The sequence below is a fragment of the Mesoplodon densirostris genome, chromosome 12 (genome assembly GCF_025265405.1).
Source record: "Mesoplodon densirostris isolate mMesDen1 chromosome 12, mMesDen1 primary haplotype, whole genome shotgun sequence".
In the NCBI taxonomy this organism is placed as follows: Eukaryota; Metazoa; Chordata; class Mammalia; order Artiodactyla; family Ziphiidae; genus Mesoplodon; species Mesoplodon densirostris.
Genome location: NC_082672.1, coordinates 28,547,835 through 28,572,017, shown reverse-complemented (window position 1 = coordinate 28,572,017; position 24,183 = coordinate 28,547,835).

Sequence of the window (24,183 nt, the reverse complement as noted above, 5' to 3'; positions counted from 1 at the left end):
TGTTCTTGCATTGGCAGCATCTCACAGGTGTCTTCTTTTTCAGGGACCTCGGTTATAAGAAAATGCTACAGTAAAGGCATGTGGAACAGACTCTTAAAATACTTATGAATCTTCTTTTTAATTGTTGTGATAATATAATGTAAAAGCCTACATTATAAAACACAGGAAACAAAATTATTATTATATCGCTCCACAGAAAGAACCAGTTTTAGCAGTAATAGATAAATATCTAAATATCTATATAGGAATATGTATTTTTAATAAAAATGGGAATCAGACTGTACATACTCTTCTGCAGTTAGCCATCCTTTTCTTTTACTTTGAAGTGCATTTTGGACATCTTTTTATATTAGTACATAAAGAGCTACTAATTCTCTTTTACTGACTGCCTAGTATTCATTGAATGAGTGTACCATACTTGTTTAACCAATCCCTTACTGAGGACCATTTGGGTTTTTTTCAAATTTTTGTTTTATAAGAAATTCTACAGTGAATGTCATTGAACATACATCTTTGTACACTTACTCAAGTATTTTCTTCTGGATATATTTCTAGAGATAGAATTATCGAGTCAAAGGGTGTGGCCATTTAAAATTGTAATAGACATTTATAAATATCATGCAAAAAATTGAATCAAATTTTTTCCCATTAAAAATGTAGAAATCATATTGGCAATCCCTACATAGAAAAAAGTAAATAGGTCATATTGATACTGTTTTTAATGATTCCTATATTAATCAAACAATAGTTACCATTGCTTTATTAACATACACTTATTAGCCTTTATAGAGCTCTTGTCAGCAAATCTTAGCTTACTGCTAAGGTTTGGGCCTCCTTCCAGAATGAAGTTTGCTTGTGATTAATCGCTGATCATATTGCTACCAAAGTGTTCAATTTTATTCATCCATTTATTTGTTTGCCATCAAAATTACAGCTCCTGTAGCCCACTATTTTAGTTTCAACTTCTCAAAATGAATAAAAATGTATATTAAAACCATAACATTTGATTACTATTTAAAATACTCAAAATATGGACCCTAAGTACCAGTGTATAGCCCTAGAAAAATCGAATTGTTTTAATACCTTTTTTCTGGGCCTTCGTCTCAGCCCCCTGATGTGTGGGTGTCATGCCAAGTGTGAACTCCTTTCTACTGTTTTGTTTGGCTGGAGCCAAGAGTCACGTCTTGCCAAATGATTTCTAGAGAATTGGGTCTTGTGTAATATGGAGTAGTTCAGATCATGGAGGAGGTTTGGCTAGGACTGGTACTCCAAGGATACCATCATCTCCAGTCATAATTCTAGAAAACAGCTTGATATATTGACATCAAATTCTCATCGGGCTATTCCACCAGCAGAATGGAATTCAGCCTTGGAGACACAGGACTGGTGTGACTTGGAAATCCTGAGATCTAGCAGTCGGTTTCAAGGGTCCATTCAGAGGATACAGAGAGCCAGGCACAGGGCCGATTCTTAGAGCTTGGCTGTAGAATTGGGGTCAGAGGAATGGAAGAGACAGTTTGGGTTCTTGTCCTAGGAAGCATGTTATGTTACCATATCAGGAACTTTACAACAGGGATCAAACAAACTGGAGATGGAATGGACTTAGGTTCTAGAGACAGTTACTGAAACTTCATATCCAATGTCTGACTTTTTCTGATTTACTTTTTGAGGCAAAGTCACTGATGTCATGTTTTTCCCCACAACACTGTATTCTGTGCCACCTGAGAGATGAAGATACAGCACCTCCTAAAACAAAACTCTACTGTTGCCTCTGGGAGTTTCTTCCAGGTTGTATCTGGTACCCATGCTGCACGTTTTGATGATGGTACTGTATTTATCTTACTAGAAGGTGACCGTTGAAGGTGCTCAGCCAATGAGTAGAACTTGTATTTCTTCCCAAGTGGTTCTGAAATGGTTGTTGTTGAGGGAGATTTGTAGGGATTGTAGTTATCCCATCGTGCCACCAGAAATAACAACCAAATTCACCCACAGCTCTTGTGAGATATCATCACAGCAAGTAAATTCTCAACTTCAAAGATGTTTAAATGTGCATCTGAGAACTGAATGAAATACAATAATTAAAAAATGTTTGCCTGAGGTAGTTTCACTAGTTGATTCCTTTAATCATTCAGCAAATGTTTACTCAGCACTTTTATGTGCAAGACCCTATGCTAAACACTGCCATCCATTTTATTTGTTGTTTATGTATTTGCACCTTCTCTCAGATTTCTTTATTAGCTTAGCTAATAATTTATGAAATTTATTGTTTCTTCCAAAGACTGACCTCTTCTATTTATTTGTTAATTCTATTTTCCATTTCATTATTTTCTGTTTTCATTCTTATTGTTTCCTTTGGCTTATTTTATTTTCCCCAACTTTCTTATTTGAATACCTTATGAACTTATTTCAACTCTTAATAATTTAGATGTATGTTTTTAAGTACATAAATTTATTTCTGCTCATGCTGTATCCTACTGTCTCTGATATGTGGCATTTGAACTATTGCTGTTTCTTAGTTGGTGATTTCAATTTTAAATTTTTTCTTTGGTAAAAAAATTATATTAGAAAAAAATTTTAATTTACATGTAGTAAGTTAGTTAATGTTTCTAATTTTGTGATTAATTTCCATGCTTATTGTAGTAGAAAACATCGTCTATATTATTTTTACTTTTAGGAACTTAGTTTTTTGTTGCCTAATATATAGTCAATTTTTTTAAAAAGTGTTTTTTGTGCACTTGAGAAGTGCATTGAGTTTGATTTAAATTAACGTGTCTACCTTATTGGTTAGGTCATTTGGTTCATCATTATTTTTTCTTTCAGCTGATTTGTTATCACTGAGAGAGATAAATTAGTCTCCCATATCTATTTGTGTCTCTGTGTGTTTCTTTTTGTATTTTTTGCTTTTGTTTTAAGGATATTTTGCTATTATTTGGTGCATAAATACTCATGAATATCAGATCTATATTGTGGGTTGCCCCACAATATAGATTGTGGGGGCAATCTATAAAGTGCCCCTCTTTGTCATATCTGGTGCTTTTTGACTTGTGTTCAACATCATCTGATACTACTATCATGATCCTGCTTTCTTTCGGTTTGTTTTTCTGATAGGTCTTTGCTGGTTTTTTAATTTACAATTTTACTGTGTCACTTTGTTTTAAACTTAGCTTTTCAGTACATCATGTTTTATTATGTAACCCATCTGCTTTCTTTTATTACCTTTTAATTTATTTTTTCTAAAGGATGTATATTCTTAGGTTTCTAATGGGTCTTTTTATATCATAAAATAGTATTCACAGATTATTACTTAGACTATACATAAATTGTTTACTGTAAACAACATTTATCAGTTTGTCCCCCTGACTCCTCACCCTCTCTCACAGTAACCTTCCTACTTGGATGGATCGTGGTCCCTTGTATATCACATGGTCAATAAAGTCCACAGGCTGACCTTGACTATCATTGCCATAGCAGTTCAATCTCTGTTCTACATTCAAATGGATTCGTTGCTCACTGCTGTCACTTTTGCCACAACGTTTTCCTTTTATTGATTGGCTAAAGTTTGTTTCTTTAAGAAGTTTTCATGGGACTATATTTCCTAAGTTCATCCATGTTTGAAATGTCTGATGTTGGTCTATTTGTGCCTAGACAATACTTTGACTAAAAATCTCTGGAGTCCATGATCTTTTCCCTGAAGACTTGACATTTGTCCATCATCTTTCAACATTATATCATGTCTGTGGGAAAGTCGAAGCTTACCTGACTTTTACCTCTCATAGACGACTAGATTCTTTCTTTATTTTTGAAGTCTAGTATCATTACCAGGAAAGAGACTGTACCATTTTGATCAGTTGCATGCATTTTTTACTGAAACATAATGTAAACTTCAAATTGATAGATTCAAATATTTATTTTAAAAATGACTTTTGAATTATATTTTTGAATACTTTTTTGTGCCTTATTGTTTCCTTTTTCAGAAATACCAAATAAGTGTAAATTTGATTTCCTTTGTCTTCTATAGCTTTTATTTGCTCCCTAGTCTTTTTAAACTCTTTTGGTCTGGCTCAGTGTTCTCAGGCTTGCCCTTCATAATTTTGTTTTACTTATTCTCCTTTCTGTTGCTTCTCAAATGTGACTTCATTTTTATGATGCTCTTATTTACCCCACCCCTCAAGTTCTTCCAGCATTTATAGATGCCACTGTTTCATTAAGTTCTCTGATTTCCAGGAGGACTGTTCAAAGCCTTCACCAGCTTCATGGCAATATATTTGAGATGTGCGTTGTGGGTTTTTGTCTATTTTTTTTTAATCATATGTCTTTGCTGTCTTAAAGTGTTTTTGCTTCAATCCCATTTTTGTTTCTTTTTTAAAAATTATGACTGATTTATGAGTGAGGGAGGTTCTTCTCAGTCTTGGTTGAACTATAGAGTGGTTCTACTTTTATCCCGATCTGTCTCTAATGTGATGATTATTTATAATGGTTCAAATCTATTCTCAGCAAGAATATCCTTTTGTTGAGTAAGTTCTAAGCTTGCTTTCCTCATTAAGGGAAGAAGCTGGGTGAAACTGGGTCTATGTTTTTAGTTTTTGGTTTAATTTCTTTTTTCAGAATGGAGCTTTATTGTCTTCACTGGTTATAAAATAGAACTTCATAGGAAGTATAAAACAACATTGAAAGCATAAAGAAAAAGGTAAGAATCACCTAGAGATAAACGTCAACACTTAGAGATAAACATCATCATTTTGATGTATATTAGTCCATAATTTTTAAAGCACATATATGTTGGTGTATATATAGCATATACACAGACATACACAGAAAAAATGGCATACATTTGTGTCTGTGTGCATTTATATGTGTGTATGTGTATATACATACACATTATGTGTATATTTATTGTGTATATATATATGTATATACACATATTATGTGTATGTCTAGTGTCTATACACACAAAGAAAAAATGTATTCATACTATACATGCATACTAAAAGGCACCCAACTTAATTTTTTCCCTATCAGCTAGCCCAGAGGTTCCCAAGCCATACACTGACACACCCCAGGGCACTACAGCAAACTCACAGGGTGTCACTGTAATTTTTAAAACCTTGAAGGAAATGCAGTGATAATGATATCTCTTGGGTACCCTGTGAACTACTAGACTGAGGTGGTTCACAGTTGACTTTGGATTTCAGCGATGTCAACTTTACAAAGCTGGGTTGATGCAATTAAAAGCAGTACTCTGTGAAAGTCAACGCAGGACAGGAAATGAGGGTGATGGTGTCCACTCTGATTCCAGGGTTTGAGAGGGATGCAGTGACCAATACCAAACATATCCCATTAATAAGTAATTGTGGCTAGTCAAGAATGAAATAAAAATATTCATTTCAATTTATGTGTATTATTTTTCAAGCATAGAGATCTATGCATCAGTCAATTGTATGATAGAATATTTTCAGACCTTCACAGTCTCAAAATATTTACCTCTCTTGCAACCTTTCTCAGGAAGCTCTTGGAGGATACACTCCTTGAAAATGAGGGAATAGATCAAGAAAAAGGATACAGGAAATAGGAGATTTATCACAGCAGAGTAACAAAGGGAATTCCCTGTATGATGACAAGTTGCTACATTAAATCTTTTGCCAATTTTTCTACTAGGCTGTTGGTCTTTTCCTCATTGACTTGAAGAACTATTTTTTAAGGACATAAGCCTTTGTCATGTTGCAAATTATTTCTCTAAGTTTCTTTTTCCTTTTGATCTTGTCTATGTTTTTTTTCTTTGCTACATAGTAATTTTAAAATTGTATATGATCAGATTTTTTAATCTAAAGATAATTTTAACTCTCAAATCCTGTGATTCTACTCAGTTCAGAAAGGAACTAAAGTGGAGTGAGAATAGGGTACTGGTGGCCAAGAAGAAAGAATACTCTATTGCAGGCCAGAACACATGGATTACAGTTACAGTAATGTTATAGTTACAGAAACTAAGCCAGTTGCTTGATTTCTTTGGATTTTACATTTGTTAGCTATAAAATGATGAGGCTGTTACTAGATACCTGCTAAGCTCTTTCCAACCCTGTGTGTTGATCAGTTTTTCAGTTGATGTAATGGGAGCCTTTTGACAACAAATTTAAATTGACTCTTGGAAAAATGCTAGATATCATTAACAACAAAAATTTAAGAGAAAACCGTGAGACTAAGTACCACAAAACCGTAAAAAATACAGACTTAAGTAGTACAAAAATTCAAATTGACTGCTGCTCAGAAGACATTGAGGAGGGAAAGGACATGTCCTTTGTGGTGGTGGTCTGGTTTTCCAGTGATTGTGTGAATGGTATCTAGGACATCAAGAAGCCTGGAAAGGTCAAACTGATTTCAACTGAGCTTTTCATTGGCAAAAAGGAAACAGATGGCAACTTGCTGAAACTCCACCTGCAATGTGCGTTGAACACAAACATTTTCTTCTTCTTCTTCTTCTTTTTTTTTTCTTGAGAGTGACAACTCATTTACAAAACATGGAAGAGAGGGGAGAGCTCTGAAACTCACCAACAGTCTGTGAAGAACTTTCCTCATTCTTTAGCTCAGGCAGGAGATGGGGAAGGAGTGGTTGATAAAAGGTAGTTTATATATTCCCTTGCTTTTGCAACTCTTTCTCCTTCTCCCCAAATTGCCACCTTGGATAACTTATTCATCTTTATCTATGTGGCCTCTATGTTATGCTATCATCTGCATGCATCTTTCATTAGCATTACATGCAAACAGGATGAGATGTTCCATGATTTGTTCCGATATAATACTAACATTTTTATTATCTTTAAATAAACAAAAGTGTTTCTCAGCCAGTTTGCATCTTTCCCATTTCTTTGTCCAGAATATAATCAGCGGAACAAAATCTCTCACCTCTGCTCCTTTTATTTTTTTATATTTTCTACTGTTACTTGATACTTATGTTCACATATGCATAGTGATAAAAGCATCACAGCTGTATAATTTGTGCAGATTTCATTTGGTCTTGTTGAAAATTACACAGTCAGAACCATTTTATTAGTATCTGAGATAAAATAATAATAACTTCAAGCCTCAGTCAGGCTATATAGTTAGGAATTGAATAAGCTTGAAAACCCATTGTATTTGCACATATTTGAGACATCCATTTGGTCAATAGACTATAAAATAGCTTGTTTAGCAGACCAAATGGAGTAAATGCATTAGGTTTTTAGATTGTTGGAATCATCTTAAATGAATTCCAAATGAGAAAAATAATCCATATACATTAAAAAGAAACTAAAATTACTCCGTATTAGCGAATATGTGTTCATAATCATTGTAAAGCTGTTTTAATAATGATTTTATACAGCCATATAATGCTAACCATTTAAAAATGCCAGATGCTTGCTATTATAAAAAATAATGCAAAAATGTTACAAACTATTCCAACACAGGGAAGAGCACAGTGCCACTACCTTAACACGCTGTGTGTAAATTTTGCTATCCGTTTTCACAAGCTTTTGTCTTATGCAGATTTTTACATAGTAGTAGTTGTATTTATCTGTATTCAGTAGCCTATAAAACGCATTTTTGCATTTACTATATTTTTCAACCTTATTTGTAATGGTAAACATAGCAATAGTCCAAGTTTTTGTTCTATAACTTGCTTAAACATTGCTCATTTGTTGAGTAGTCTGCCATTTTTCTACTGAAAGATCACTACAATAAATATGTATTAATTTACATGTAGATGTACATAATCATTTTTACCCATTTTGGATTATATTATTAGGAAGCATAATTACTAAGTTAAAGGGTGTAATATTTTTTATGGTTTTTGACACATGCAGCCAAATTGCTTTAGAAAACTATTAAATAATTTTAGAGTGCAATTAGCAATGTATGAATCTGCCAGTTTCACTGTACCACCATCAAAATATAATTTATTGGGCTTCCCTGGTGGCGCAGTGGTTGAGAGTCCGCCTGCCGATGCAGGGGACACGGGTTCGTGCCCCGGTCCGGGAAGATCCCACATGCCTCGGAGTGGCTGGGCCCGTGGGCCATGGCCGCTGAGCCTGCGCGTCCAGAGCCTGTGCTCCGCAACAGGAGAGGCCGCAGCAGTGAGAGGCCCACGTACCGCAAAAAAAAAAAAAAAAAAAAAAAAAAAAAAAAAAAATATATATATATATATATATAATTTATTAAAGAAACTAATTGAATAGGCTCAATATACTTTTCTGAATTTTGTTTTAAATTCTTGGCAGATTAGGTCCAGTGCTGCTGTGGAAGTACAGTTGTGGTTAGAGATGATGGAGCAATAGACTCAATGTATTTTTGGTGGAGTTTATCAGTAAGGCAAGGTGAGGGTGAGAAATTGTGGATGGAGTATAGAAGGGTTTCCGTTCAAAACCCCAGGGTTTACCTCCTACTTTTCGGATTTGGGCTTTAAAATTTGTCCTCTTCTCCTATTCTCTTATGAATTTGTTGGAAGTAAAGAAACAATCTCTACCACCTGCCACTTTAATAAGAGATTTATTACTTTCATCCCCTCAAACATTGTGTTGTGTGTGTTAGCTGAAGATAGGGTCTCATTTGAAATTTAACCTGGACCCTCCTGTACATTCCCACTGTCACAGCTCTACTGTCATGGAGTTCTGAAGATGCTTTCTGAGTCCTGGCTGATGAGGAGGCAACTTTTGAATGGAAAGTCTGACTTTGGAGACTCCAGTAGATTTTTTTTTGAAGTATGTTTTATGATTTCTGGTACTTGGAAGGCCTGAGACTTCAAACAGCCTTAGGCCATTTGGCCATTGGTCAATTAGAGCAAGTGATTCAATTGCTTTTGCAACTGGCAGCAAGCAGGACAAAGGGACCTGGCAGGGACTTACTGGATCTCAGGCATGAGGGAAAGTCTGTGAGAGGCTGCCACCTTGACAAGTATGTGTGTGTGTGCATGCGTGTGCCCACACACGCATTTGAAATAGGTGTGGTAACCCACTAAACTGAACATGACTTGAGTGTTTTTGTTTTTAAAGAAAGAAAAGGAATTTCTATTTTTAAGTAGAGTTATATAGCCTATGGGAAAAGAGCTGGTAGAACAAGAGAGTTTGAAGATCCAGGAGAGAGAAGGAATGGCTAATAGAACAATGCTCCTGGGAGATAGCTTATTCATTCACAAAAGTATGGCTGGTTGGACAACAGAAACTGGAGGAGACAGTCCAGGGCTTGATGGTGAATCTGAAAACTATGAGCAAGAGAAAATAACTGAAGTCATGGGAGTGGTGAACTTGTCATGGGAGATCATGCTGAGGATGGAAAAACTAAAAATAAACTTAGATGTGGAGACCTGAAGAGAAGGAGCAAGTGGAGAGAAAACTTATGATGTGAGTTCAGTCTTTTGTCTACATGGTTGCTTTAGTCTACAAAAGTCTACATTGGCCACTTTAGAAAATCAGAATTAAATTATGTACTAAGAACTTTAGGATAAAATACATGCTAGAATTCCTCTATCTTATTAAGAGTATTATAAGAATTAAAGCAATTCCACTTCTGGGTTTATATTCAGAAAAATTGAAAGCAAGGATTTGGGTAGATATTTATATACTCACATTCATAGCAGCATTATTCATAAGAGCCAAAAGATGGATGCAACCTAAGGGTCCTTCAGGAATGGATAAACAAAATGTGATATATACATGCAATGGAATATTATCCAACTTTAAAAAAGAAGGAAATCCTGACACATGCTACAACATAGATAAACCTTGAAGACATTATGCTAAATGAAATAGGCCAGTCACAGAAGGACAAATACCGTTATGATTCCACTTATATGAGGTACCTCGAATAGTCAAATTTATAGAGACAAAGTAGAATGGTGGTTGCCAGGGGTTGCGGGGCTGGGGAATGGGGAGTTAGTGTCTAATGGATACTGAGTTTTAGTTGGGGAAGATGCGAAGTTCTGGAGATGGATGGTGGTGATGGCTGCATAACTATGTGAATGTACTTAATGTCACTGAACTGTATACTTTTAAAGTGGTTAAAATGGTAAATTTTATGTTATGTATATTTTGCCACAATAACAAAAAGCAGAGGGCCATATATATGAAGTTGTATCTCACAAAATTATAGTAAACTCTTGCCAAATACAGTTTTTGGAACTCTAGGGTCCATTTACAGTGATTTAAATTTTCATAAGAAATTTTTAAAGTCTGAGATCTTTTACATATATAAGGTTTAGTTCAGTCCTTTAGATGTGTTTCTAAATCTGGCTATCAAAATCACTTACTAAACTTTATAAATAAACAAAATGCAAATTTCTGGGCCTTGCCCCAGACCTTTTAATCATAATCTCCAGGCATGGCAGCCAAAAATTAGTCTTTTAACAGTTTTTTCAATGATCCTTATTCAGAAAAGAATACTAAAGCCTCAGATTTATTTTTGCTCTTTCAGATCTGGGGGTAAGTCTTTGGTGGGGGGGAGGGGGTCACACAAAGAAAAAAGATCCTTTATATTTTATCCTTTTAACAAATGTGTAGTAGACTAATTTGGGGAAATAATACTTCTTAATCTTCTTGATTACTTATAAAAGGCATAAGCCTTTTGTGAAAGGGAATAGGGAAACACCAATAATAACTAATATAGAATTTATTGCCATCCTTGGTGAGTGGAGGTTCATACTCAGGTATTAGTTGATATAGAAAAATAAAGAAATTTGACAGTTTTACAGTTCTAATGCCTCATATGTTGTGGAGCACTATATATAGTGCTTTTTTTCATGAGGATTTTGTAGGGCAGGGCTTTTGAGATTTATATACAGGAAGAATGCAAATGCAAGATATTAAATTTCAAGCTAGTAGGTGATGATTCTTGATTTTTTTTAACTGGATGGTCAGGCTTATGAATACATATACATCAACAGATCACAGGAAAGCAGCAGTGGTTCTAGAACAATTGAAGGAGGAACTCATGGACGATTTCGTACCAGGCCAGGTTTTTAACAACAAATATGATTTGTTTTGGACAAGATGTCTTCCAGACTTTTACTTACTCTGCTTTAAAATATTATATATATTTAGCTATTTAAACTTTTCCCCCTGTTCAACCTTTTATTTTCTATGAAAAAATACTGCTATCCATTTTGCCAGCCCCAGAAATTTTCAAGAGCAGTGTTGGCAAATTATTACTGTGATTATTTCAGGAATGAAAATAAGCATTTATACACTCACTCTTCATTACCTTAAGGAAAATTGGACAAGTAACTGAAAACATTTTAATATGGGTGGCAGGACAGGGCATTAATAATTTAATGGAGCAATTTCCCCTAGGCCCTACCTCTTCCCTGCCCTATTGGAGCATACTTACAAGAAAAAAGAAAGGAAAAAAGAAAAAAAATAAAAGGAGCTGACAGCTCCCAGGGAGGATTGTCATGAAAGCATTTGTGAAAGTGAAATCCTAGAAGCTACAGCCCTTGGGCAGCCATCAGAGCCTCTGTGGTTAAGATGATGCCCATTGCGGGGATAGGTAAGATACATCTTTGTAATCTCGGCAGGCTACTCCGTCAGCAGTCGTTGATGATGGGGAAGGATAAGTGTGCCATGGCAGATCACTGTGCTCAAAAGAGGAACAGTAAGATGGCAATCAAAATGGAAAAAGAACCTGGGCCCTCCCCATTTCCTCTGGACCTTATCAACAGTCCCTTGAGCAGAATGGGAGTAAATATCAAAGGCTGATTTTGATCACCTAGGTGGTTGGGGACTTAGATCTAGGTATAATTTGATATAGAAGATAAAAAATTCTCGTACCTCACGTTATGGAGCAAATTATGAATGGTACATATGATGATGGATGATGTTGTATATTGCTTACCATTTGTTTGCAAAATTGATTTTCACAAGACCTATTTTGATTTTTCCTGATAGCAGAAAAAGCTTTCCCTGAATCAGATGTGAGAGAAAGAGGGGAAGATTGGGGAAACGTCTCTGAGTACAAGTATAAGCGACAATACTGGGGAGAAGGTCAGTGCAAATCTGGGGACTAGAAGGTTTCCCAGAATTATTGACTTTATACAAAATTTTTTTAAGACTGAATTAGCAGCTATCAGAATTCGTATACAGTTTATACAGTTTTTTGTTTTGCATTTCTAAAATTGCTGTAATGCAATAGACTTACTGTTGAAAGTACGTGTGAGAATACCAGTGGGGGAGCAGATTTTTTTTTTTAACTGATTAAAATGTGTGGAGCTGCTGTGATGATTTCCTCTGTGTTTCCTTTGGCTGCAGATAATACCACAAAGCAAACTCAGTGACGCACACAGGCAGCTGATAACAGCTGACACATGTGGATCTTAAGCCAACTGTGTATTATCAGAAAATGAGCTAAAAACCCCATAAAACTCCCCGCTGCCTGACTTGAAAACATTCCTTTTAAAATCGCTTAATGACTGATGATATTTTATTTTATTTTATTTTATTTTTTAACATCTTTATTGGAGTATAATTGTTTACAATGGTGTGTTAGTTTCTGCTATATAACAAAGTGAATCAGCTATATGTATACATATATCCCCATATCCACTCCCTCTTGCGTCTCTCTCCCACCCTCCCTATCCCACCCCTCTAGGTGGTCACAAAGCACCGAGCTGATCTAACTGTGCTATGCGGCTGCTTCCCACTAGCTATCTATTTTACATTTGGTAGTATATATAAGTCCATGCCACTCTCTCATGATATTTTAAATTTTGCATGCTAAAACACTTCCAGTGAAATATGAAATGAGAGTAAAATAATGTCCCTTAATGAATATGAGCTAGGTATACAATGATGTATATCAATAGCAGAATATCTGAGAATTGCATAAATCATTCAATAGAATTTACAACAAAGTACTGGACAGTCTTTATTTGCCTTTTAAAATTTAATTTTAATATTTTAATCAAAGTTAAACATTGATAAGAATTTAAAAAGTCAAATAATACCACAGGCTTCAAAAGGAAAACAGGAGTTCTCTGCTAAACCTCTTTCCACCACAGATTCCTCCTCCTGAGAGACACCACTTTCAATCATTTCAGTCGTAGCTTTTATTATTTACTTTAATATTTTAAAAATAAACTGCTTACATTGCTATTTCTTAATTCTTCACTGTTAGAAATTATCTAGTGACTTCCTATTATACAAGATATGAATTTTGGTCTCTTCTACCCCAGTTTCTCTCTTTACTCTTTCCTTTTCCCATCCTTCCAATAATAGTTTTGTTTTGTTTTTGTTTTTGTTTTTTTGTGGTACGCGGGCCTCTCACTGTTGTGGCCTCTCCCGTTGCGGAGCACAGGCTCTGGACGCACAGGCTCAGCGGCCATGGCCCACGGGCCCAGCCATTCTGTGGCATGTGGGATCTTCCCGGACCGGGGCACGAACCCGTGTCCCCTGCATCGTCAGGCGGACTCTCAACCACTGTGCCACCAGGGAAGCCCCCCAGTAATAGTTTTTGATTAAATCATTTGGTACATTTTTCCTGGTCAAATTCCATGCCTATTATGATTAGTCAAATACAATTCACCACTGAACCATAGGGAATTATATTTCTTTCTTGTACAACTTTTCATTTTCCCTATTAATTGACTTTTGTCAATTTAGTTTTCTATGCATTCGTCATTCATTTATTCCCAAGCTCCACAACAGGACTGCAGATCTCCTCTCACCACTCAGTATGTTCAAACACACCAAGTGCAGTGGCCACAGACAGGCACTGCTCAGATCTCTTTTGAGAGGGCCAGCTACAGGGCGCGCATGGGGAGCACCTTTAGTTACTGCTTCCATGAACGATTAGGCTACTCTTTCCCTGAGCTGCTCCCAGCCAATGACCGAGCATGGCAGGGGTATTAGGGCCCCTTTCTGCCCTAATAGCAATGAGCAGTCTTTGCCTCGGGACTCCCATCCCCACTGGCTTAGCTGAAGCTTTCTCACGACTGTGCTGTTGTTTGGGGATTTCTTACCAAATCCTTCCTTCCCTTTCTCCCTTCACAGGTGTCAAATCAGCATCCCAGTCTGAAGGTCTCCATGCCTAATCCTGCTCCATCCCCCTTTATGCATCACAGACATTTCTCCCAATAAATATCTTGCATGTCTAATCTCATCTTGACACCTGCTTCCTAGAGGTGGTAAATTGGCACAGGGGTGCTGGGAGGGGTCTGAGAAAACAGGCACTAAAGATGGGATCTGGAGACTGGCTTGCTCTTTGCCAGGTGAGGAAGACCTCATCCTGAGAGGGATATGAGGCCTGGTACAGTTGGAGGCACAGTTAAGATTTCACTTGTGATTTGGGAAACCAGACAGCCAGAGGGCTGATTATTGCAAAATTGTATTGATGTCCTACAAGGGGTAATGAGAAACTGAGGGGTGATTAGCACATAGTTAAGAGATAACTGTGAACATCAGAGGGACTTTTCCACAGGTTACAAATAAGTCCTTGTCTTCTACAGTGGAGGAATATACCCAACGGATGTGTAGACATAAGGCTTTGTAGTTAAAGTTACAGAGCCTCAGACAAATGTGTCTGACAAAATGCTAGGCCAAAGCAGATCCTAAGACCCTGACACATGGGATGGAGACATCTGGGAGAATGTCCCCAGGGACTTTTGACTCTACAGATCCCATAAAGCCTCAGAAATTATAGATGCTGCCCCCTTTCTCCCTAGCAAGGACTATTACTTCTCCTTGTTGGAAGATGCTACGAAAACCTCTCCTCAACAAGGCAACAAGTGTCCCTTTTAGGAATGCCCCTACCCTTTCTCCTGGTTGTCAAGCTGGTAACTAAGGTTAAATCCTAACACACCCGCATTAGGAATGTGGTGAGCCTGATAAGAGAGGAAAGAAATAGCACAGCAAAGGAGTGGCCAGAATTAGTTAGCATGTAGTGGCAGGAGCCAGGGGAGTGCACTTCTGTTGGGAGTTGGATGGGTTGATCAAGGGTCCCAGAAGTAAGACTGTCTAAACAAAATTTTATTGACTTGGGGGTACTTTCTCGGGACATAGAATTTAACACTCTGGCAAGGACCCCAGGCAATGGAACAAACTTGCTGCTCGGGTGGTTCTTAGAAACCTGAAGAAAGCAATTGTCTTGAGTGAAGTGGAAATAACAGACAGTAGAGGAAAGAATACAAAAGCTAAGGGAAGTGGCAAAGAGTGAAGATATTTATCAGAGGTAAATGTCTGCCAGAAAGCACACACCACAGAAGAGATCCTAAATCAAAAAGAAGACAAAATGACTTGGCCACTTGACTTTAGTCAGCCTTCATGATTAGTTACCCTGGGTCTGACAGGATGGGGACATGAACAGAGTGGCCATGGTGGCAGAGATAGGCCTCACAGCAGGGACTCCATTTACCAAGGCTGATCTATCGACTGCTGCCTCTGAACACCAAATTTGTCAGCAATCAAGACCAATGTTGAGCCCTTGATATGGCATTATTTCTCTAGGAGACCAAATAGCCACTTGGTGGCGAGTCAACAATTTTGGGCCTCTTGCCTCCTAGAGAGGCCAGATAGATGCCTATTATGAGTGTCAGTTTGTTTTTCCTGTCTACAGAGGCTCAGCCAACACTGCTTTCCAGGGGCTTATAGAACATTTGATCTATGGGCATGGCATCCTATATAGCATAGCATCAGTTAGGGGACCCATTTCACAGTGATGGAGTTGTGCAGGTGAGACTATGACCATGGGATCCACTGATTATATCACTTCCTGCACCATCTAGAAGCATAGAGTGTTGGAATGGCCTTCTTAAGGTACAGTGGTAGTGCCAGTTTGAAAATAATCTGTGAGAATGGGGTGCCATCCTTCTTGATGTAGTATATGCATTAATTCAGAGACTTCCTTATGGCGCTGTGACCCTAATAGGGAGAATACATGGTCCTGGGTACCAAAGGTCGAACCAGGTATAGCCCCTCTCCTAGTGATCCACTGGGGCCTTTGTGCTTTCCATTCTGCAACCTTGGGGTCTGCAGGGTTGTAAACTTGTATTGGTGTGGTTCTCCAGAGAAACAGAAACAAATATATATATATTTGCCAACCTGTAGTTGTCAAGCTGGAGACCCAGGTGAGCAATGGTAGTTTCAGTCTAAGCCTGAAGGCCTGAAACCAGGAGAGCCGATGGTGTAAGTTCCAATCTGCGTTCAAATCTGAAGACAGAAGAAGACTGATGTCCCAGCTTGAAGACAGTCAGGCAGAGAGAGCAGATTCTCCTATACTCTGCCTTTTTGTTCTATTCAGGCCTTAATGGATTGGATGAGGCTCACCCACACTGGGGAAGGGCAGTCTGCTTTACTCAGTCTTCCAATTCAAATGTTCATCTCATCCAAAAACACTCGCAGATACACACAGATTAATGTTTAACCAAATATCTGGACACCCTATAGCCCAGTCAAGTTGACATTAAATTAATCACCGCAAAGTCTGAGTTCCCAAAGAGGGTAGACCAGTAAAGTTCCCACTGAATTATAAACTTTGGCTACTGTCAGAATACTTTGAAGTCTCTGCATCCAGGTAGCAGACAGTAAGAAGAGGAGTCACCACCTTGGCAGGGGCAATCAGCAGGAGAAGGTAGGGCTGCTCTTCCACAGTAGGAGTAGAGAGGGACACATATGGAACAAGGAGATCCTCTGGGCAATCCATTACCCAACTGTAACTCTGAATGGACATGTTCAGCAACCATAAACTGAGGATGCTATAATTAGAAAGAGCTCAGGATCCTCTAGAATGAAAAGTTGGGTCAATTTACCAGATTAGCCTCAACGCTTTCTGAGGTGACAGCTGAAGATGAATGGAATCTTGAATGGAGAATAAAGAAGGGAGAGATGGGTGCCCATAGCACCTCTGAGGCCAAGGACAGGAACTAGGGTTCATCCCACAGATCTGTCTCTTCTAAGATTCCTTTCAGGAAGAGAGGCCCATGGGAACCATTGAAGAATTGCTTCCAGAACATGCATGGAGAAGTGGATCTTTCAAGAAGTGTAGCTATACTGGAAACAAGAGAGAAGAGAGCGACCAAAGAGGAAAGTCATGTCAAGGAACAGTTGTTTCTTATTTCACAGGAGAGAGTCCATTTGAAAGAACATAGAGTGGAAGTGAAGTATTGAAGACATGGAAAAGAGGAAGGAGGTAAGGGATTGGCAGAATAAGACCCTTGAGAAGATAGGAGGAAATGGGAATGCACTGGAGGAATGGTCAGGAGAAAGGAGAGACATTTCTCTTGAGACTGGAGGGAAGAGTCAAAGGATGGATGCACCTGTACTTAACGTTTATCGTTTCGGATGCAGATGGTGAGAGCATTCCATAATGACCCCTATTTTCTATTTGAAGTTTGAAGCAAGTCTGTCTTCTTAGAATGAGGGGACTTGGCAACGAGAGTGGTGAGAAAAGAGAAAGGTAATTATGGGATGATAGTAAGTGCTAGTTAGATATTTGTTCAAGAGTAAGTGTGTTTTAAAAACCATTTTTTGAGTACTAATAGTGTCAGGCATTGTATTGAAGTCTTTTCAGGAATTTTTTCTAATATTTATAACCTACTATATTTACCTTGAGAATAACTTAATATTGCCTCCATTTTATGGGAAAGAGATGGTATGTTAATTGCCCAGTTCATTCCTTTACTCATTTTACATATATTTACCGATCCCTAACTATGTGCCAAGCATCATTCTTGGCATAGGAAGTAAATGTATCTGTAATCAGTAATGCAAACCAAGGATTGTCTGATTTCTTTCTTTTTTTTTTGGCCATGCCATGCAGCTTGTGGGATCTTAGTTCCCCAACCAGGGATTGAACCCAGACCTTTGGTAGTGAAAGTGTGGAGTCCTAACCACTGGACTGCCAGGGAATTCCCAAGACTATCTGATTTCAAAATCCAGTCACTTTGAACTAGGTCGATAAAAATGGCCCAACAGTGCAAGCATGCTTGCCCTTTGAGCCCTCTACTGGATTCACCTATGCAGATGAGACAGAGGGCTTCTGCTTTATATAACGCTTGCAAATAAATTAGTATTTCACAGCCATTTAAATTATTTCAAGTGCGTTCAAGTTATCAAGGATAAGTCTGAAAATTGAACTCCAACATAATTTCTCTGTTGTAATTAGGAAGATGGATTAATAGCTTGTCTTTTTATGTAACTTCCTTCTTGTATATTTAAAAAGCAACATCTTCGGGGGCTTCCCTTGTGGTGCAGTTGTTGAGAGTCTGCCTGCCGATGCAGGAAACACGGGTTCATGCCCCGGTCCGGGAAGATCCCACCTGCCGCGGAGCGGCTGGGCTCGTGAGCCATGGCCGCTGAGCCTGCGCGTCCAGAGCCTGTGCTCCACAACGGGAGAGGCCACAACAGTGAGAGGCCTGCGTACCGCAAAAAAAAAAATAAATAAAATAAATATAAAGTAACATTTTCAAAGATTTTAAAACTCATAGTAAGATTACCACTACTTCATAATTTAGGATATCTCACTTCAGTCAAAGTTTACATTGGTACTCACTTGGAAGAAATAATTTTATAATCAGTGTAATAATTACACAACATTGCAGGCAAGCTTGTGAGTTTGAGAGTGATGGTGGTTGTATTTAACTCATCTTTTAAAACAAGCTATTTTATTGATGGCAAATTTGTTAATAATTCAGTCATTTACTGAAGCACACTCAAATGATGTTTGTACAAACCGATTAGGGTTACAGTACTCAATTACTTTTTAAAAAATTCTGTGATTTAGGATTTTCATTATGCTGGGCTTTTTTTAATTCCTAGGATTTTTCTGTGTTCACATGTTCACATTTACTTTTTATTTTTGAGAGGCAAGATTCCTTTTGTTTTTATTTTTCTACTGGTTCCCACTGGAGAGGAACAAACATTATTGGCCACCTTGTGCATGTGGGACTTTTGTGGGAAAAGTGAAATGCTATGGCACATTTAAAACCATACTAAAAAGCAACAGTACGGTCATGAGGGTAAGTGCCATCCCACAGTGCTTACTACTACGACATCAGTCGTGACACTATTTTGGTGAACAGACTTAGAAGGCTGAGCACCTCTCAAAGTAATTTTTATCTTTGAACAATATAGAGATGGATCAGCAGGGTGAATTACTCATCAAGAGCTTGGTAAGAGGGAGTTACTATGAACAAATGCTGGTGAGTTTAATGACTCTTTAGGAACATGTAGGCACTTAAGAGTCTCTGGGGTCTACATTTGGGTAATTCATAAGTGTGAAATTGCCAGTCTAGTTAAAAGAGGCAGAAATTATGCAATGCTTTTAGGAAGCAATTTTAATATGAAAGGAGCACTGGAAACCAGACCGGACATAACAATATTATGTTACTAACTTTCAGTTTGTCATCATGAAACAGTTAGTTGATTCCATGAGGAAGATGGAACAAAAGTGACTTCCTAGAAATCTCTTTCTCCTTCTATGAGTACAAGTGATAATCAGAGCAAGATTTTTTATTTTCAATCTCTTTGAGTTAGTTGTTATTACTGATTCAAAAAGAATTTTCCCTAATAAGTAGGCATTCAGAGTTTGGAAAAATGTCATATGACTGAAGAGAAAAGCAATACTGTAAAATATCCTCATTCCCTTGAACAACTAAAATTAGATTGAACACACCCATGAATGTTTTTGTAGATGCTGGGATGTTTGAAGAGATGATTTACCAAGTATAACATGTTCTCTTGTAGTAAAAAGGACTTCCCAATTGAATAAATAGAAAACTAGGCAATATATTTATAAAGACATAGAATAAAAGATAACACAAGATTGTGATTCCTCAAAGAAAAGAAACAAAGCGAGATCTACAATTGTGTCAGTTTACTGCTTAGCTTACTTAGGGAGGGTGCAATCAGAGACCACGGGGCTTGCTAAGTTGAGGAGAAAGAGGTTTGAGTCCACAAAGGCCAAGTCAGCTAGAATTTGCAAGACAGTGTACCAGTGAGAAGGGAGAACAGGGAAAGAGCTCTGGAGATCTGCACAGACCTCCCATAAGTCTTTGGTTGAATACTGATCCTCTTAATGCATGGGAAGAAACTACTTGAGATGGGAATGGAGGGGTGGGAACACATCACAAAGAGAGTAGGCAGAACAATTCCCAGAGCTCAAACTGGCTTGTAATAGTTCATGCTTCCACTATCCAAGTGGAGATAATTTGTCATACAAAGGGCAGTGGGTAGAATACTCAGAAGAGTTTCACCTTAGTTGTGGGAATAAATTGGCTTTATGCTAAAGGCTGCTCTTGACACACCCATTAAAACTTAAAATGAAGCTTAAAATTAAAGCTTCAAAATGATTTACTTGATTCCAAGGAACTTAACTGCATGCCAGAACAAAATCCAATGTTTTTTAAAGGAATATAACAAAACCTAGCAAAGAACAACATAAAATTCACAATGGATGGCATCAAACATAAAATAACCAGGCATCCAAGAAGCAAAAAATGTGATTATAATCAGATGAAAATAGAAACAGTTTGGGAAAATAGACCCAGAATTTTAAAAGATGATGAAACTAACATACAAGGATGTTAAAACAGTAATTATAAATGTGCTCCATATGTTTAAGTAAGTAGAGGAAAACATGAGCATGATAAGAGAGAAATAACCCAAATGGAACTTCTAAAGCTGGAAAATACAATATCTGAAATGGAAAATATTTTATCGGGTCAACAGCTGATTAAGCAGTATAGAAGAAAAGATCAGCTAACTTTTGGACATAGAAACTGTCCAAAATGAAGTACACAGAGAAAAAAAAAGACTGAGGCAACATCAAGCAGTACAACATATGTGTAATTAGAGTCCTAGATGAAGGTGGGTGGGGTAGCAGAAAAATATACAACAAAAAAGGGCCAAATATGTTTCCAAATTTGATTATAAACAGAAATTTTAAAAAGTAACCAGAGGAAAAAGGACTCATTATGTAGAGTGACAAAGAGACGAATTATCACAGATTTCTTAACAGAAATCATGCAAACTAACTATATGCCAAGCATCATTCTCGGCATAGGAAGTAAATGTATCAGTAATCAGTAATGCAAACCAAGGATTGTCTGATTTCTTTCTTTTTTTGGCTGTGCCATGCAGCATGTGGGATCTTAGTTCCCCAACCAGGGATTGAACTTGGGCCTTTGGCGGTGAAATGAGAATATGTTTCAAAACTAGGGCAGATGAAGACTTTTCAAATACACACACACACACACACACACACACACACACACAGCTGAGAAAATCTGTCACCAGTAGACCTAACAGGAAATGTTTTAAGAAAATTCTTCAGGCTGAAGATTCATAAATGTTCTATTTCTCTTATTGATTATAACTTTTTATAAATGTTGACATTCTTCCTTTAATCTAATGTATTTTACCATGAAGTTTACTTTATCTGAAATCAATATTGCCATTTTTACTTATTTTACTTTATTTTTGCCCAAATTAGCTGCTTCTCATCTTTTCAGTGGTAATATTTCCAATAGATTTGTTTAGGCATACATTTTCCAAGGAGGATAGTTTGAATGCTGCTTTATAAATTATTCTAGAGTGTTTGCCTTTTTTTGAGTTGAATTTCAGGCAATTTTAATTTATTGTTGCAATAAATATATTGAGTTTTCCTCCTGTCATTTTGTTTTATAGTTTCTGAAGCTCCATTTTCTATGCCACTACTTTTGTATTCTGAGTTTTAGGGAATATCACTTGGTTTATGTACATGCATGTGTGTTGCTGTTGCTAAGTGGACCACATTTTTTTGCTTTTGTATTGTCTATGGAATTGGAAGGCATCTGTAGCTCTATGTCTAATTCTAGTAGTGATCTCTTTCATGCTCAAAAATACATTTGAATCTTTTTTCTATTTCTCTACCTCTCAATTTCAAGAATGAAAAAAGAAAAAAAAAAGAATTTGCTACCTCTAATGTAATGTGGGGAATTCAGTGTATTTTACTATTTTTTTAGAGAGTATACTTATAGTTGCTATTTCATTATGCTATTAACTTTTTAGGAGACTACCAAATTGTAAGATACACTTGCTATTGCCACTTTTTAAAAATTTTAGCCATTTAAAAAGTCTTATAGTTTTCACATTTATGGTAATATCTGTGATCCATTTTGAGTTAATTCTGTAAAAAGTGCAAGGATTAAACTCCGTTTTTTCCCATACGAATATCCAATTGTTCTAGCATATCTTTTGACCCTATTGAATAATCTTGACATTTTCGTTCAAAATCAATTGACTGTGTATATGTATGGACGTTATTTCTGGATTCTCAGTTTGGTTCCATTGAGCTATGTATCCATTCTTGTGATATTTTATATCACACTTGCTTGATTACTGTAGCTTTATAATAGTAAGTCTTGAGATCAGCTAGTGTAAGTCCTCCATTTTTTTTCTGGCTTTCTCCATATTTCTTGCATTTCTTCATAAATTTTAGAATCAGCTTGAAAATTTATACCAAAAAAGCCAGTTAGAATATTGATTGAAATTGTACTGAATCTATAGACCAATTTGGGTAGGATTGAAATTTAAACAATTTAAATTTGGGGAGTCATAAACGTGTATATCTTATCCATTTATGTATATCATTTTTTTCAAGGATGTTTTTCATTTTTAGTGTACTTCTTACACAAAATTTGTTGTTTATCCTTCTCAAAACAGAAAGTAATTAATAATCACAGAAACTGGTGCCATCATGAAAGATATAAGAATAGAGATTCTTTTCATATGTCCATTTAACTCTGTAGTTTGGCCAGAATCAAAGATGACAATTTTGAAGAATGATGTTGGATTAATCAAGTAGTCACTCTACAGCAACGGTTCCATTTATGGTCTCCATTTCAGGATCTCACAAATATTCTCTTTTTTCTATGTCAAAATACAGAAGATACCCAAAGAATTAGTTTTTCACTACCTGAGTCAATTAGTTCCTGGGCATTGACCATTTCTTACGACATAATACTCATTTGTTCCATTGATGATATCATGCCGACAGGACAAGAAAATTTGCTTGTACGCTTGGTGTGTTGGAGTACATAGGACTGTTTAAATTTTGGAAGCAGTTTATTCTACATATTGAAGTACTGCCTAATTTATTAACTGGATGACCTAAAAAGCTGCCAGCTTTGAGTAATGCCCAGAGCAAGAGAAGGCTCTCCAACCTGCCCAGGCTGCAGTGTAAGCAGCCCAACCACTTGGCTCTTGTGTCCAAGGGAATCACATGTTATTTAAAGTGACTGTAGAAGATCAGAATGCTATGGTAAGAGCTGAGAAGAGAACAGAGCTAACATTCCCCCATCTGTTGGTTACAGAGCTAATACCTCTGACTCAAGAGGTAGCTGGGATTGAAATTTGGCTCTTCACTTTCTGCCTCATGGCTCTTCCATGACCAAGGAAGCTGGCAGGAACTGGCTTGGCTGGAGTCCATGCACGCTACTTTTGCCTCCTTCTTTCATGGGCAAAGTCTGGGAGGCATTCTGTAAACTCATCAGGAGGTCTCAGCAGCACAGCATGTCGATACCCTACAGCCAAAGACCACCAGGAACACATCTGTAGTTGAACAAGTTGGGTTTCATACTTGTTGCAGACAGAGGGAATATACCACACGGGGAACTGTGAGACAGCTCTGTAAGAGGCAATTAGGAAGGACTTAGAGTATTTTTAGTTGTGTTAGGTATTTTGAGGAGAGTTCAAGACAGGAGCTTGGCTCTGCATCCAGTGCTGTCAGGAAGTGAGGAAAATTCTATGATTAGGTATCTTAAATCTTCTCTATAAGGTGGGAGGAATAAAATGAGGCTATATCAATAACTGGTAAAGAAGTTGCAGTCACTTATATTAGCGAGGTTAGAGAGATGCTTTGTGATTTTTATGGCTTGGACAATGTTCGTGTTTTGTCTGTTTTCAGATATAATTATGAAGTAGTTTTTTTTGTCCTAATCTATTATAATTGCAGAGTAGCCTTTTCTGATGTTGATGCTCTGTGAAATTTTTTGTGTCTAGGAGGAGAACAGCAAGACCTAGCTGTGAGTGCCAAGCCAGGTATCAGTCTAGCTGATAGTTCTAGGCCAATCCTGTCAGAGGCTGTTTTTCTCTCTCTTTAAAACCACTGTTAATAGCACTGATCTCAGTAACAACCCTTTATATTGGCTTTTTATCCTTCCCTGTCTCAATCTTCACTTGTACTTCTTGGGAT